This window comes from Ambystoma mexicanum, chromosome 6q, assembly GCF_040938575.1.
Source record: "Ambystoma mexicanum isolate Mex_15411 chromosome 6q, UKY_AmexF1_1, whole genome shotgun sequence".
Taxonomy (NCBI): domain Eukaryota; kingdom Metazoa; phylum Chordata; class Amphibia; order Caudata; family Ambystomatidae; genus Ambystoma; species Ambystoma mexicanum.
Window position 1 is genome coordinate 36,206,754 of NC_090937.1, and position 18,487 is coordinate 36,225,240.

The 18,487-nt window shown below is 43.7% G+C and overlaps 1 protein-coding gene across 6 annotated transcripts in view; it reads left to right on the forward strand.

Moving 5' to 3' along the window:
• The window catches only part of ARHGAP24 (Rho GTPase activating protein 24), a 1,622,143-nt gene that overhangs the window by 1,230,588 nt on the left and 373,068 nt on the right, over window positions 1-18,487 (forward strand). The gene's annotated exons all lie outside the window — the stretch shown is intronic.

Genomic DNA, 18,487 nt, shown 5'->3' on the forward strand with positions numbered 1-18,487 from the left:
AGCACTGAGTATGTTCTTCGTGTGGATTGGTGCGGGAGTGTCCAGTGTGCATGTTTGCACGGGTGTGCTGACCATTGGCTAGGTCGTCATGGCATCTCTAACGATGTGTTGATTTAGTGTTGGATGGTTCAGTCAAGTCCATCCATGCTGCAGGTGTCGGCATGGGCAGGGCAGGCTGGTGGGCAGGCAGGTGGGCACGCGGGTGGGCACATCCGTATGTTCCTGTACCAGGGTATTTGGTCGTCTGGTAGATGGGCAAACTCCTCTCGTGGCGGGTGCCTGGGCTGTGATCCTCTAGGCCAGGGGTGTGAGGGGATTGGTGGGAGCCTTTTGTTCCATTCTCCCACTTCACTCCTTTCCCAGAGAGGGTACTCATACCCTCCTGAAGTTTCCTTGCACTGCAGAACTCAGGGATAACCCATCCTCTCAATATGCATAGCACTATCACTTAAATCACAACGTTGTCTTTCACTGTTTAAGGGGGGACTCCCTCACAATATATCTGAATGCATCATTAATAATGAAAAACCTTCAAGAGAAAGAGAGAGACACACCCACCATGAAAGAACATCAATAAAGAAAGAAAAACAACATTTCATCCAACACGTGCGTTATACTTACTTTGCGACCTCTGAGGCATCCCAACACCACACTGCCTCCAATCGCCTGCAGGGCCCAGACCGGCGCTCCTGCTCCAGAAATCAGGCAGATCTTTAGGGAAGATGGCGTCTGCTTGCCTCTCTTCAGGTGTGTGCACAAGCTGCTTCCTGCCATTCTCGCACCACAGGAGGGGTGTGTGGTGAGGACTGAGGCACTCTTAGGGGGCCCTGGGGATCACATTGGTGTCACCAAATGTAGACCCTTAGTGATTTACAGGAAAAAGTGTGGAAACACACCAATTGCAAGAAACCACAATTTTAATGCAAGTTAGAGAAAAAGAAAAGACGTCCAGGATGTCAGTCGCGTAAGACAGGAAGACTGAGAGACTCTCTCAACATGCCCACATTACATTACAATGTTTAAGAATGAAAACCACAAGATTAACAAACACTACAAAATATCAGGTGTATACCATTTACCCTATCCCCATTGGCTATCACCTATATGAGTACCTAAACACAATATATGTTCTGGCATTTCATTGGTTAGTGCAATCCCAGTGACGCAGTGAATGCATCTCCCTGCAGATGCCCTAATTGCATAATCATCAGAAAAAGTGAAACTAACCCCCTGCAGCAACAAACGTGAGGCAGTAGGCTTCTCTCCCATGGGACCTGTCATCTGTCTTGGCAACCCATCGATCTCAGACCTTGCAGCCCCTCAAACACTAACATACGTTTGGAACCATCTTAGTGTAACATATCACTGTCTCTGAAATACAGTCTTCTGGTCAAGGCCTCCTATCTCCTGAGAAGCAGGTGGCCTCATGAGAAGCGTAGCTGAGGCACTTGCTCTTGAGGAATTAATTCTCATATTTGTGTGTATTGGACGCCACCCTACCATGTACCCAGCAGTCCTCGACTTGATAAGGGGCAGTAGAACTACAGCCTGGGCTAATGTTTTGCCATAATTTCTACATGAGGTCTTTGCTCACACTGGAAGAAATGCTCTTCAGTAATTCTTGTGTACATCTGCTTTGCCCCAAGGACAGAACTATTACTTTGTGTGAGGCTCGATGTCCTGGGAACAGCTTTGTGAATGAAAAGTCAGGGTCTATTTCTTAAGACAATAACGAATCCATGCCTTGCCCCTCTTCCACGGCTCTAGCATTGTTGCTTTCTCTGAAAGGAAGCAGGACTGCAATTTGATCTTAATAAATGACAAAATGGGTCTAGTGTTGTGAACGGCAAAGCCTGTAGCCTTAATGCCAGTAACTACTTCTAAAACAGCAGACGGCAGGCCCTGTCATATTAGTGTTAAACATTAGGCTTAATATGACCAAATGGTATACTTTATGAGGATAATGAAAACGCTCACAGGGCCTGGTACAAAAACATTTCCTACCCTTGGTCAGCTTGTCAGAGCTCCTCATGTGTAAAGTTCACAGAACCTGCACTTCCTGTTACGTTTGGTGTGTCGTTTGGGTGTGTTGATAGTGCATCACTATCTTTACACACTTACAATAAAAGGCCATCAGGAGAATCAAAACGTCAAGGTTTTCAATACAGTAGGACCAGCCTGGATCTGTCCTTGTATATAAAAGTGTTATGGAGAGAGACCTTGTGGGTATTACTGGAAATGACGTTCAACCACTTGCAGGAAAGGTTCTTTAGGACAGGCTCTGTGGGCAAAGGGAAGACTGATGTCACACTACTCCATACGAGTGGGTGCAAAGAAGAGGATGCCCAAAGCAAAGCAATAAGTCATCCATCAGTCAGGGTGTGGGGGCAGTGCTGCAATATCACCTCAAAGGGTGAGGAGATGTCACTACCTTTGCAGGATTCTCGTGTGACGTTAAGCCCCTGCTTCAGAGGCTGGATCATGGGGTTACAACCCGACAGTCGAAGTTAACGACCCGACCGAAGTGAGGGCAATTTACAAGGGCTCTGGGCCATTACCCCCTGTTCCAGCACTTGGAACGGGGGATTAAGGCCATTAGCACTGGGGCTACCAAAGCAGTAACCAGTGGTGCTAAAAAAACGTATTTTCAGTCATTGAACAGGTCGTTCAATTACAGAAAGTACTGTCTTAAGATGGCCACCATGGAAGGGGAAGGTGGGCCCGGTACGGAGACCCTCTTCCATTTCCATGGCAGCCTGCGTGAGCCAAGGGGAAGGAACGGCTGCAGCTGCGGCACTTGCCTCCGCTGAAATAAGGTAAGTAGGGGGTGGAGACCATTCTCGTTTACAAATGAAGTGTTTCGTAAAGTTTTTCTTTTATTATGTGACCAGTGAAACTTATTAAGGCACAGCAAAAGGTGATCTAAAAAAAACTTTATGAAATTGATGCACGGAAGGGGTTTATCATAACCTTTAGAGAATGGTAAAGAAAGCTATTCCGATAAAATGGCAGCAAAGGAGATCTGTCCACTGTGTGTGATGCGGATGGTGCTGTTTCAAAGTCCATCAAACTGAAGCGGGGCTTTGGAATTATATATGATGACTGGAACAGTAGTCAGTCCTTAATATCACGTGTCCCAGGTGCCTTCATTATCAGCAGCATTTCTGCATTTAGATGTTTGAGGTGCTCATGAGAGATTTCACTATTGTGCTGGTGTATGGCAGGACTATCTCTTGTCACCCCTGCGCCTCTGGTTATGCAGATTACAGAATTAACAATGATGTTCTAGATGCGGCCCCATTGACCGTGTGCTCACTAGCAATTCAATATTAATTTATGTATATCTTTTTCTGCCACTTATGCACTCAAAATCCATCCTGTTGTGAAGACTCGTTTGAAAATCACTCTATATTCTGGGGACTACATCCCCCCAAAGGATGAATACATCGTACGCCAGTCCAGGCCATCATTATAGCCCATTGGGCTGGGGGACGATCAAGAATCTGAATACTGAACCAAATGGGGAGAGCGGGCGGTGTGGGGGTCGGAATAAAGTGACATACATATTAGAAAAAGAATATATTTATTGTACAACCGGTAGACACTTTTTATCCAATATTCACTCTAAAAGTCTGAAACGCAACTGGAGCAGCCTGTGACTCCCATAAGAACATTGCCCGCCCCCCCTAGAAATGTAGTGAATGCATGCACAGCGACCCAGCAGACATGAGCGGGGACATTCGTTTTTTCAATAAAAAGAAAGTAATGGGAAGATAGGTCTTCACAGTGTCTTGGGTCAGGGACCTGGCAGCCTGGATGGGCCTAGGAGTCCTTGTCCACTATTCATCTAGTGAACTGTGGCTTACTCTGTACATTCTACTGGCGATAGGACGAGGATTCCTAGCGTCCACTGTCCACAATGTGTACTATGAATTAGTTAGCTTGTAATATTGTTATAGATGTTTAAGTCTGCATAATTGTAACATTTTGAAACTCCATGTCCTTTGTGCTCACTGAGTCCATTTAAGTGTTATGGCCCTTGCTTAGGTCACTCAGCTGGCAACTTAGACATGTTACATTCAATTCATAAATGTAATATTGTTGCTATTTTCTGAATGTGATTTTCGGATTAACAGCAGCACGCCACTGTTGCGTTATTTCCCCAAAGAGTTGATTTCCTTTATGTTGTGAAGCGGTCCTAAGGTAGAAGGTCGAGATATGATTCCGCAATTCAGCAGCATGGCTATGGCTACTTGCAGGGGGTTGCCATGGTGCCCACGGCAGCTTTCCGATTACTTGTGACTGATGAACAAGAACAATGTTATCCTTTTGTTGACACTATTATAAGATGTAATGGTGCAACGATTGCATTGGATTTAATGTAATTCTATTCATCGATCTGCCTTGAAATGAAGGCTGCACTGTTCTCAGCAATTGTTTAAATACCGCGCAATAGTGATATGATAGTTACAATGGTGGCGCTTTTTGTCCAGGGCATTATCATTCATTCAAGAATGTAGTGGTCATTACATTGACTCATTTCACAGTATGGGGCTTTAGAAGGGACTTCACTCATTCACTCATTCATTCATTAATTCAGTTGTCACCCATCCATCAATTTGTTGTTTTGTTCATTCGTCCAGTCCCCTGTCTATTGATCCATCTGCCCATCCATCCATCATTCCGTGAATTTATTAGTTCCCTCGTGCATAGCTATTTCTTCACTGTTTCGTGTATGCATGCAATCATTAATGAATTCGGAACAAATATAGTACAGCGTTGTTTCAAGTTTGAGGGGGGGGGCAAAGATGCGCTGCTCCCCTGATGCTTTGCCCATTGTCTGCCGCCAGCTTGTTCCATGCACTGTCCACTAGTATAAGCTCCTTGGCCCTTTTCCCCTTCAGGACTCTCTCAATGCGCCATGAAGCTCCCCCAGGCGGCGCGCTGCTGTCCTGAATAAAATTAATGCAGGGACATTCATTTCAGTTTCCCGCTTCTCCGCAGGCAAGAGTGAATGCAAGATCAGGAAACGAAAACGGACCTTCACCTCTTCCTTGCTTAATTGTGTTTCACCGCGTGATATGGCAACTTCTTGCGATATAAAATGTAAAAGAACTATAGTGTACGATTTGTTTTACAAACATGCAATGGAATAATGTGGCCCTTGCCTTCGCCGTTCGGAATCATGCTTAATCCAAGAGTGCTGATTTGGGCCACCATGTACTGTTCAGCTGAGCCCTTAGATCCCGCCGTTAATGCCCTCCTCCTCGCTGCAGAAGCTCGCCATCCCAGACTTGCTGTTTCAGCACCGGAATCCTGCTTCTTGCCTGCACACGTGGGAAATACGAGAAGACGTCTGAACAGTGAGCTCGGGGTGACGCTAATAGCCCTGCGCCCGCAGTATGAAGTTTCCTCCGAACTCGATACACACCTCGTCTGCTCATTGTAAATGCATGTTTGGATTGACTTCCAGGCCTGATGTTGACATGCATTGTGACCCCAGTGCTTCCCTCAACTGCGCAAGGTTGATGGCTTGGGCTTACACATGCTGGCCTCCTGTGCGCCAACCTTGTGTGCATCGGAGTCTCTGGGGGGCTGGTTGTTGATGCAGTTTGTTACCTCATCAATCTTGCTATCCGCTATTGATTAACCACATTTGGGGGCGTTGGGGGGGGGGGGTGGTGCTCTGCTTTCTCATATTGCACAGTGGCCAGGACTCAGCAGTGAAAACATGTCCTTACTCTGTCAAGTAAACGGTTATGCCAGCGCATCACCAGCCTCCTTTGACATTTCAACCAGGACAATGTAATTTTCTTTGGGCTGCACAGGGGCCAGAGGTCATCCTTTCTTGGATGTATCATGCCCTACTTCATTAACACAATGCAACAATGAAACAACATGAAATTATCAAGTGCATGAACTACGTCAACAAGCCTCACATATTCAACCAAATCAAAAGACCTTTCAGTGTCACATGAATGCGATTCTGACATGGGGCACATTCTGCAATCATTTGGAGCGACACACGAGGCCCAAAACACTGGACCTATCCCAAATGCCTCCTGATCCTGCTCCTTTGGCTCAAGAGACCCTACCGACTTGAAGCCTTCTGTTGCGCGATGGTAACCCCATTTCACCGGCTGACCCCGGGGCACCAGCGCACCCCAAAAAGGCAGATCAATATCTACCAACTAACCAGCAAAACCAGCCACCCCCCTCAACCCTCCGAAATGCATGGCAGGTGGGAGGTAAAGATTGCTTTGGCCAGTGGCTCCAGATGACACAACGTTGGTGTGATCACTGGGGAGGAAGCAATGCTGTCCCCCTCCGCAGGCAACCTTTAATGCCAGCTTTCCTGCCGCAGCGAAACTGAAAATCCCAAAAACCCATACAAATCCCTTCCCACCCTTGACTTCACCTGCTCCCAGTGCCCCCGTGCTCACTGGGAGTGCCACGGCAGGCACCGGAAGGAAGCAGGGCAAGGGCTGGTTCATGGCATAGTAAAAGGATGCCTGCCTCGGCCCCGCTCACCGAATCTTGGTCTTGCCACTGGAATTGCTGACTTGGGTAAACAGTGCATCAACACAATGCTTATATTTAGTAAACCTGATCTCTAAACTGCACATGATTCTTAAATATCAGAAACATATTTTGGGCAGTGATCTTGCTAAATACCTTCATCTTTGCCTATTCATGATTAACATCAGTACAAATAACGAGGGACACGTTATATGTACACACTGCGTGTCTTATTTAGTATTACTTTTTGGTAAAAATAAAGAATATTTTAAACATTTTTGGAAATATCCATAAGTCTGGTTCTCATTTATGTTTTCAGATATGTTCTGAGCAGATTTTCTTTTCAATGTTGCAACCACTCTTGCATAGGATCACGGAAAGACGAACTGCATCCAATAATGAGATATGTTTAAGTGTGTGTCAAGTTATGTCAATTTCCTTTAGCAACCTTGGGTTTTCTCTTCCACCGCTGTTCTTCTGGTTAATTGATGTACACATAATTTGTGGTGTTTTTGAATCGGTTTGTACCCACTCTTCTCTTGGCTTTCTTTTCTTTCTTTAAATAAAAAACATATATATATATTTATATATACATATATATAGCTAATTACCCCTGTGCATTATAGGAAGACAACTAAATCATTACACTGCAGGATGGTAACCTACGTAACATAAGAGCATGAAAGCAGCATGAAATGAGACGCTCCATTAGTATTTTCCCTAACGATGACTTGAGGTCTTCGTCTTCATGATAAATGCCAGGTACAGTGATACACTACGCAATGGCCCTAACTAGTCACGCCTTGCATGGAAGTCTTCAGACTTTAACCTTGCCATGGTATGTGCCAGTCTGCTGAGAGATGGGTAGTCTTTCAGAACAACCAGTTGCCAAATGCAGCAGCAACTCTACTTATTCCCCACCTCCAGTTTCACCTATGTGTAACGGTTTATTGAGAAGTCACCCTCAACTCGGGGAGTTCCTTCCCTCCCCACGCACATGGTTATGCAGCAAACTGTTTAACAGATACATTTTTTTAGCCCAACCTCAGACACATATCATGCCCCTTGGGTCCCTCTCCCTGGACCTAACAATGAGCCAAGAACCAGGCTGGTATACAGGAAATATATTGGTATTTATTTGAATTAAACGTAATAGAAATGAGCACCACAAATTTGTCAAAACACCACTTTATACAATGCACAACACATTCAACTTCCCTCACATTAACAAAGTACAAAAGTGAGGTAAAAAGACCACCACCCCAATTCTTCACTTTCTTGAAATTTCACTTCACAAAATAATTACACTGATCATTAAAGAAGGCACTTATCTAATGTTGTGTGATTTTGATTTTCCTGTAGGCTTAAAAGGCTAGCAGTAGGATTTCAAGATTGGTAATGATGATTTCGGCCACACTTTTGGTTTAAAATAAACACAGGGTTATTTATCGGTTTATTTTTTAGACCGCCCTTGCTTTGGTCTATGTTGGGAAGTCAGACAGAAAAAGTTGAATGCTTTGGGTAATTATGGATTTTAGACCCCCTTACTGAAAGGCCTGTGTTGGGGAAGCCAGACAAAAAGATTGGACTGATTTAAGAACAAGACACCCCTCTTCTTAAAGAAGTCGGGGTCAGATGGACAGCAAATATTACCCAATTAAATTATAGGCGATAGTTTGCAGTGCGTATTGGGAAGTGAGATTTTTAATTTCGAATTTTAACAAAATTCACTCCATAGTGTTCTTCCAAATGGGGAATTAATTAAATTAACATTTTTGGTTACGTAGGCTAAGGATCTACACAGTTTTGCCCCTCCCCCCAATCCACTATAAAGGGAAAGGATTCAAGTCAAGCAGACTCCTCCACCTTTTGGTTTCCCGGGGCTCAGTTCTACTTACAAAGCAAGCCTCTGTTTAAGGTTCAGGAAAGCCAGCTGAATTTCAAGACACTCTGGAAAGATAGGGCAGGGGTCTGGTCACTCCACTCTCGAAGATGGCCTCCCGCTCTCCAACATAGGACCCAGTCAGCTTTGAGGCCTTCCTAGAAATAGACAGCTCGACCCAGATGCACACTCCGCAATCTCCTCTGTTGTCTCCTTATAGCTGTCAGATGGTAAATTTCAGCAGCCGTCCTGATGGTCTGTCTCTTCTCCCTGTCCTCCTGTCATTCTCCTTTTTCTGTGTGTCCCTCTCCTGGTGCAGTCCCGCTTATTTAGTAGTGAGGACACCACCATTTTTTTTTATCTTGGGAAAGTACCCTGCAATAACCCCTGTCACTAGGATTGGACAGTCAACCTTCTCTCTCCTCCCAAACCGAGCCTCCAAGTCAGGATTCGTTTATGGGTCTGGAGCAACATATGACAATTCCTATTTGCCATCGCCGTTTGTTCTTCTTTAAACTTTTTGGCAAAAACTAGTTATGTATCACAACTTCATAATTTTACTAGCAACTGCCAGACTAATCATATTTTCTGTTTCAACTAATCATGGGTAATTAGATAAGCCGACCACCAAATCTGTATCATGCAGCACAGCCATGTGGCACCTTTCTGCCATTTCCATAAAAAGCACAACAGTTATGAATATGTAAGTTATTAAGCATATCCCTAATTTCAATTTCCACCCACTCACCAACTCTCACATTTGCAACATGTTTAGATCAGCCAGAAACCTAGTTTAACTAGCCCTTTCAGTTCCCAGAGTCACAGGAAGATGAATTTTATATCCCCACAATTGCCTGGAAATTACATAAAAAATGGCACAAAAATGATATCAATCCGCCTTAAGATGGCTGAGAAAATGGCCTAAATGATAATAGCCCTTTTAAATAAATTGTGAATCTTCACGTGGGACAAACGGCCCGCCTCCTGCTTCCGGACATTTGTTTTCACTGGGTCAGCCTATACCTGTATCAGTCTTCTTTGTGTTGGAAGCTTGCTCTTTGTAGTGGGTGCCCCCATTTTCACTCATATTAGTTGTGCTCCAGCCAAGGGTGACTTTTCTCGAAGTCCATGCTTTCAGATCCAGCAGGTTTGGAGAACACTGACTTTCGATGCCTTTAGCAGGACATTTTTATTGCAGTTTTATTGCAGTTAGTCATTAGATGGGAGATGTGACATCCAGGATGGAAGTGGGAGACGATGTGATGTCCGTGTGAAGTTTTGCCCACAGCCAGCAAAAGGGTGTGACTTGGGCTGACATTTTCCATGAAGACATAGTGGCTCTTCAAATGTCACTGGAGTTTTGGTAGATGAAACATAATATGCATTGCTTTTGGTCAACCTGCACATCATGTTTTGTTATCCTGATATTTTTCTGTGAGCAGTGATATTTTGTTCATGTTTACATTATTTTTGCAACCGTTTTCATTTGCACACACATCTGTAGGCCGTTTTTGTTTTCAATGTTTAAAAATCCTGTTTTCCATGTGACAGGGACTTCTGTTTCCTCCTACTTTTGTAAATTAAAATGCTGCTTATCAATTGGTAATGACAGGTAGGCCCCTTTCCACATGGCTCTTTAAACAAAGGCCAGGCCGTTTTGTTTCAGTGTTTAAAATTCTGTCATTCATGTGAAAGGGACTTCTGTATGGGGCCTTTAAATGCACCCCACAGATGTAAAACTATATTATTGGCTCAACTTTTAGACATCATCCCATGAAGCTATACTTGAAAGTGATAGGCTGGGCCTGAATATTCACTGCAGATGATGCAAAATATTATAAGGAGCATACAGGTATACTATTTTTCTTGTATACCAGGTCTACCTTGCCGTCCAATAAAAAAGGACATGAATAAGAGGTAGCCTGGGTAGCCGTTGCTACCCATATGCTTCTGCTTGTAACCCATGCATTGCTTTGTGACCTCCGTTATTTAAATAGGCATGTGATGTAATCTTAAGTAGCACCCATTTTATGCACCTGTAATCATTGCTTGCAAGCATTTTGCAACCTCAAGTTTTCGATTACAGCCTTTTCTGCTCAAATAAAAAGAGTCCTCATTAGATTGAGTGGTTTTGGAATGTCACTTCCGGTTATCATTTTGGGGCAAATGGCATAATCAGCAGGCTTGCAAAGGATGGAGAGATCCTGGCCTGTTAAATAATAGCTGAATAAGCTCAGATCACCCAAAGCCACTCATCTACAGACAGTGCATTATTTATTTTATTTATTCATTGTTGACATCTGTAAAGCATACAGCTATGGGATAAGTCTCAGGGTGCCTGGCAAGTTATGTGCAGTAAGATGCCAGAGAGATCAGTTTGCTGTATTTTTTGGCAAGGGTTCACATTTTAAAGCGTTTGTGGTAGGAGACTATACTAGAGGTATGTCTAATATGTTGAACTGCGTATTTTCACAGAATGTCCTTGCTGAACAGGGAAGGGTCTGAATCAGGATGGGACAATCAGGTACATGCTGGCTGGCAGAGGGGCCTAAGTCATGGTCTAGCGGGAGTGGTGAGCTTGCATTGATATTTCATCTGCAGTACTTTCTGATCCTGCATAAAGTCATTTCAGCTGGTACCTCTTTCTTACTGGGCACCAATGGAGACATTACACAACATATGCGTGTGTAAGCGACGGGTCTTGCAGCATTCGTCTGGGGCCTTTGAAGACGTTTAAGGAGAGAGGAATTTTAGATGTGCTCCGAAGGGGATGCTTTCTTGTTCAGGAGAAGAGACGTTTCCCGTCGTTGTCTGTCACTTGACAGCCACGCTTATGAAGGTGTTGTATTCAATGAGTTTGAGCGCCCAGAGCCATTCCTTCCTTTGTGATCTTTGGTGGAGAGACTATATCAAAGTATTGGAATATGAAAAGTGAAACATGAGGCCTGAAAAAAGAAACGATAGCTTAAAAACATTATATACGAGTGTTTTGACGCCAACCATACCAGATTTTCAATATAACTATTGACTGTAAAAAAAACAACTGCCGCTTAGATTCACTGCGTTCAAACATGTTGATTCTGGAAACACGGAATGAATGTGACTCTTGAGGACTAGATTGAAGGCCTCTCGTGTAAAATATGCATTTTAAGCCATGCACGCTAAACCCAGCGTGAATGAGGAAGCGCTCGCGCGGTGCCTTAATTACACCGGTCCAGAAAATGTGCAAGAATGCATCTGCTGCTGTGATGGAACTCGTGCAACAAATGGATACGCTCTCTTATAAGATGGATGCCTGTTGACGCAAGAGGCGCCCACAGCCACCCTTATAAAAACACGGTCCCCTGCCAGCCGCCAGTTATGTGTTTGTTTTGGTGCCTCCCGCCCCCCCCCCCAGTGACCTCATCACACCACCCCCATGAAACACGTCTGGGGGCGCCACCCTACATGATACTCTCCCAAGCAGACTTTCTCACCGATTCGACAGGGAGCAGTCCTGGCAATGGCTGATTGGAACCCCCATTGTTTAGGGTGGGAAGCCGATTGCAGCAGGTTCACCTATCCCCAGGCGGAATACATGTTATTCCAGAGATCTTTTTACATAAGAAGGGCCGGATTTACCAAGCGTTTTTCAACGGGATTTTCCCATTAAAAAATGCTTTTGTAAATCAGGCCCAAAGTGTCTCGAGGCTGCACGAGCAGCGCCCTTGTAAACTGGAATACCAGTGTGTAATTTACGCTAGAGCCCGGGTGAGAACTTCGCGAACCTCGGGTGCTTTGATGACCTTTTCCGAGAAGGTCCTAACAATTTAGACAAAATGATATGCTGCGCCATGTTTAACAGCCTGACATCTGCACAAAGGGGGGTTAAACTTTGCTGAGTAGATTCCACCAGCCGGAGGAGTGGGTGCCGACTTTCCACTTCATGGGCCTGCCTCTGGAGGTGACTTTGTGCCCTTGAGCCACTCCTGATTCTTTGGCACGAGCGCAAATGACTGCCCTTGTTAATTGGGATTTAACGAGCTGCTTAGCACCTTTCCACCGATTTCTGAAGAGAGGAATTAAGCTCCCCTAGTTTTAGAGCAACAGAATCAATTTCTTGCCATGCCGCCTGCCTTTTACTTTAGTGTCGCTCAGATTTAATTAATATTGACTGACATTTGCTTGCAGAGGAGGCCGCGATAAAGCCGCGCCATGCGTCTGGAATCGGGAAATGTTGAAAGGGCAGGGGGAATTAGAAGGCAGCTTCCTGGTCTGTGTTGGCATAGCACCATGGACTTACATGAAAATCCCTTTTTATTATGTGCGTCGCGGGCGGATATGAACACAGCCCACCTGCGACTACAGCAAAGCAACGCAGCAGTTAGTGAAACGTTAGGGGATAAAAGGGATTGCATGGACACTTCCATTATAATACATGCCTTTGGTATAACAACACAGTGGTTAACAGGGGGAGGAAGGCTAGCTCAAGGGGCACCGCAACACAGATCGCGCTTAATAATGAACAAAATAAACAATATTGGCAAATTGCTAAATATGTGAAACATTGGGATTTTCCTGGATACCTCGCATTTGTTTTGGATGAAAAAATTGATTTTCCACAGGTCGAAACACGTGTCGGCTGACCTTAGCTGGGGCCAAGAGCCCACACTGTGAAAACGAAAAGATAAATGAAAATCTTGCACCTAGCACAAAAAGCAAAAACTGTGTGGAAAATCCATTTTTTCATCCCAAAAAAATGGTTGGTATCCAGGAAAACCCGATTTTTCAGCCAAACAAACGAGGTGTGGGCTTCACCTCAACCACAAATCCTGTGACCTTGCCAAAAACAACAAAAAAATAACAAAATAGGGTTGAGCAAGGTAGGTTCCAAACCTAGGACCCCTGTACAGTTTTTGCTAAATATGTGGATGTGATTTGAACATGGAACCAAGTCATGGGTAGCGCATCAGAAACGCATGCAGTGTCATTCGCACGCCTCCTCCCATTCATTTTTTGGTCACATTAGTGGCAGAAAACATGTTAATACTTACACAGCACAAACAATAAAACAGTTGGACCATTATACATGCAGGACACTCATCTGTTCGAGATCTGTCCCGGCCCCTGTCTTGCAAAATATATGCAAACGCCCGAGTTTGCATTTGTGTTAACATCCACATAAGTGACTACACAGAAAGAAGACTGCAAGAAGCGTCATCAGTCTTTGATTCTCAGAGACACCATGGGAAAGGGCATTCAATAGGTTGCCACGAGTAAGTTGAGTGTCTTATAACTTTGTGGTGTGAAATACATGAATGACACTATTGTTATTGTATATGTTAAATGTTAAAGGTATTTGTACCGCGCACCGTCACCAATCAGAATTGGTTCCCAGGCGCTCAAGCGGATCTGTAAAGGAGGAAGAAGGGAGGGCGAGTAGGAAAGTGAGAGAAGGGGTGTACTGTTGGCAGCCTCAGTTCGGTTTTCACATTGCATTGAGCTTGGGTGTGAGTATTGGATCGATGCTAGTCCTTGTGTGCTGTTTGTGCGGCTTGTGTGTTGTTTGTTTGTTGATGCAGTGTGGTGAGGTGTGTGCGGTTTGCTGTGCGAGAGGTGGTTGTGTGGATTTTTGTAAGAGAAAGAGAAAAAATGTTCCCAAAATGAGGGAACTTCCGTCCTCTGGACACTATCAGATATCTGTGAAACAGATCAATAGTTTATAGAAGTGGTGTGTGGTTGAGAGGTACTAAGATAGACATCTATTACTCCCAATCAATAAATTCAATTTTTAAAGTCTTAGAATTTTTTTTATAGTTCAAACATGTTGTAGCTTAGTCAAATGGCCATTCAAAAGCAATTTCGTATCACAAAAAACTCAAAATGTATTGTTATCTAAGTTGGCCCAACGCGTTTCGAGAATTCACTCTTCATCAGGGGCATAAAACATAGTTCATGAGTTTCTACAAAAAAATGAAAATATATATATATCTTAGTATTACATTTGACATTTAGTGCAATGATTCATTCAACAATTAGAGTCAAGACTGTTTGACTAATATACAATAGTTGTTATTGTCATCGGGGGATTGACACATTCTTCCCGCATGAATCTCATCTAGTTAGATGGGTCCTACTAAACGGCAAACTTAACATCTACTTTCAGCAATAGTGCTCATTGATATAGCCATGGTAGACATATATTACCAAGAACTCAATCTGTAGAAAATATAACAAAAGATATGTGGTGTGATAAAGAGAAATCTGAAGTACAGAGTCACTTCGCAGAACTAACCTTGTGATGGCTCTAGGCTTGGGAATCCTGAATAGTGGTAGAGAGGCCCAGGACCCACAATACAGTAGGCTCCACAACATGATAGGCAGAGACGGAGGTCATGCCTGGATATGGGGAACACAACTAGAGTTGAGAGTCATTTGTTGCAGACGATTTTCACCGGCCTCATAATACAGTAGGCTTCACAGCGCAATAGGCAGTCATGGGGAGCACACCCAGAATCGAGAGTCCTGCACAGTTGGAGGGAAGCCAAGGTTTCACAGACAATTTGGGCGACAGCCGTTAGAATAAAGAAACCTGTGTAGTGGGTGGAAGGCCTATGTTTCACAATACAGTAGGTTGGCAGCACAATATGCAGATATAGGTGGCACCCCTCGAATTGAGAGTTCTGTATAGTGGGAGAAAGGCTTAGGTTTCATAATGCAATATGGAGGGATGATATTCACAGTTATACCTAATGTGGTCCTGGCTAATATTGCGGTTCGAGCCAACATTCGCAATTCCATCCAAATGTTGCAGTGGCCAATGTTCACAATCCCGTCCAGGGTTGACGCAATCCAGCATTCACAATTCTCTCTGTAATCTAGCATTCAAAATCCTATCTGGTTGTGATGCAAGCTAATATTTCCAATTGTGTCTCGATGTAGCATTGTCTAACATTCACAGTCCTGTCTAGAGACGACACAAGCTGTGGGATGTTTTTACCCATGCATACAAGCACTACCATAAAACTGTGCAGTACTGGCATGGAAAACATCATGATAGCCAGAACTCCCCAGAGAGTGCACAGGGAAAACATGAAGAATAGGCTGCCACCCATTTTTGCCTATGTTGTGAGCACAGGAGGGCACTGCCTAAAACCACCATTGGGCTACACACACAGTAGCCTGAAACCATTGGGAATGGCAATGCTGATTGCCAAAAAGCAACTCAGAACTGTGGGGAATTCATTTTCTTAATCCCAAAAATGGTACTCACCACTATCAGAAAGCCGGCGTTTTAAAACCACCAGACTTTTGTGTAAAACTGAACAAATGAAACAAAACCAGGCCAAGGAAAGACTTGCTAAGAGGTGGAAGAATGTAAAACTATATTCTGAAATGACTTGAAGGAAGTAATTATTTAATGTATAGGTACAAATTGCCAGTTTGATTTGAATGTAGAAAACTGGGAACAAAAAGTGACATTTAGCTGAAACCTGGTTTAGTGAAACTGGATTCTGCCTGACAACTACCCCCGACAGGAGAAACCTGTTCAGCCACTCTTCCCAGGCCTAGCTGCATCCTGCTGCCCCTTGCCAAAAGGAGTTGTCACCTCTCTGATTAGATTAGGGGTGGAGAACCTGGGAACTGGAAGGAACAGAACAATGCAACTCCCTTGACTCAGGCAAATGTTATATTGGGGGTGTCGTAAAGTGGCTTCCTTTTAGGGGAAACTGGGAGGGGCAGTGCCTCTGCTAGCAGCTGAGCTTGGGGGAAGTGGATAAACCAGTTATTCCACCCTGTGATGTGGGAAGCCACACCCCTTTTTGACCATGGCATAATTTTAAAAAGATAGATAACTCATAGTGCGGACTTGTCAGAATTATATAAGTAATATCATTATTTTTGTGATTTTTCTGTGAACATTTTGAGAGGCGTTAGGACCCTGTGGTGTATTCTGGGGGGTTGCTAGCGGAAAATAGGGTCTCACTCCAAATCTCTGCATGTTAAAAATCTGACACTTCATCAATTAATGTCCATACTCTTTGCGCACATGTGTGTAATTTTGAGTAAATGTCCGATATTGAAAAACCAGTTAAAAAGCGCAAAATGTTGTCATTTTTTAATGCAAGCCCCCAGGAAGATCAGAGGCGGACAAGCATGGACCATAAGGAATATATAATGTACACATGTAATTTCTACAAATTGTATATCTGGGAAAGATGTATTTCAATCAAATATAGATTTGTGGGCAAACTGACCAGGGGAGGATCCTCTGACCCATAAACAGACCTCATCATGATGACAATCCATTTCCTTCCCCCAATCATGGGAGAGGGGAGAATTGGGCCAATGACAAGTAGAGAGGGGCAGGCTTAGCTAGGCCCAGGCACACACCCATTTTCAAAACACATAAAAAGAGACTGCTGGGACAGGTAGAGACATTCAATTCCATTTGCTGCAGAGCATGCTGACCGACGACTTCACATCCAGAGATCCAACACTTAGACTTCCAAGCTAAACAGAGACTACAGAACTTTGAACCAAGAAGGCCCACTGCAAGCAAAAGTATTTGTCAGCAGGCCTCAAAATCATTTGCAAACTATTCCACAGCCGGGCGAGCTGTCTGAATTCTTTTGCCAAGAACTCTTGTCAGTACCCAGAAAGCAGTGCTACATCCAGAATCCACTTGATCCGGACCGGAAAGCAGAGCAGTATCCAGAACCAGAGGCCGCTGAATCCAGAGAGGCTAGACCAGCATATCCAGAGTGACCCAGACCGCTGTGAGCAGAACCAGAGAGCTGACCCAGATCACTGTGAAGTGCCGAGACCAGAACCGGAGTCCAGTCCAAAACCTGACCAGATCCGTGGCGAGGCCTATTTCAAATTTATATTGTGAGTACTTAGCAGAACTGTGCAGAACCAATCTCTTAGTTAAAATAATCTAATCCAAACTATTTTAACCTAAGTAGAACAGCCTCCTAAAAATCGTGTCATCTGTCATTTGTAAAGCTGCACAACTGTCACCTGTCAATTCTGATGCTACAAGCTGTCACCTGTAATTTTGAGTTTTACTTTAAATCCGAAAAACTATCTTTATTTAATCGTCCGTATCTCTGGAACCGTTTGGGCTAGGAACGAGATTTAACTTTTCTCTGAAAGCATCCGACTTGCTACTCCTTATACTTTTGCCGCAATCACGATTCACGCACTCGCGAATTTACCGCAATTTGCGATTTTGGCTCAATTTCTCCACTTGTCAAAATAGCAGCTCTATTCTTTCTTTTGTTAAAATCCGTTTGCAACTTGGTAATAACTCATAGAGCATTGCTAAAGTGAGCCTGAACTAATACCAACACGCATCTCCCACTCACCCTGAATCTCTAGAAGGAATTAAAATCATTGGCACATGTTCCCACCCATTGCCATCACATTTAAAAAGCATTTTGGGCCTGTGTTTCAAACTCCTACCTGTTTCCTCTAAACTTGCTGGGGGGGAACTGAATTTCGTATTGTATTTGATTGCATTCCTGAGAACTGTGTGCTCCTCTTTCCATCTCCTTCCATTTCTTACATTGCATAGGGGAGGGGGGTGAATTTCCAGAGAAAAAGTGATTATCTTATCTTTTGCTAAAATCATATCAAGTATTTCTGTACTGCATTTTATTCCTCATTGCTTTTCCCTTGAAATCATAAAAGTATTTTTGCTACTTTATCCATCCTATACTAACTCCTCATTGATTGTAAAGAAGTGTGCTAGTGCCAGATTACCCATTGTTGATCAACATCATATGTCTAAGTGTACTATCAGATATTAATTTATGATAAAGTGTGATATATATAGTTTAAATTCTCAAATAAACCTTTTAATTTGCAAAACAAACCTACTTCTTGGCTCAGTGGGGTCAGGGGGATTCTAAGAGGGGGGTGTTATACAAGGGTGGTCATCCAGAGTACTGAACTAGACATAAAAATAGATTAATAAGGGTTTTCCTCAGCATCCCAGACTAGGCATTGACTTGGCTGTAGTGTTGATTGAATATCGCTTACAAAGCCAATATACGCAATCCCCTAGAAAGGTTGTATTGGACAACATTCACAATCCTGCCC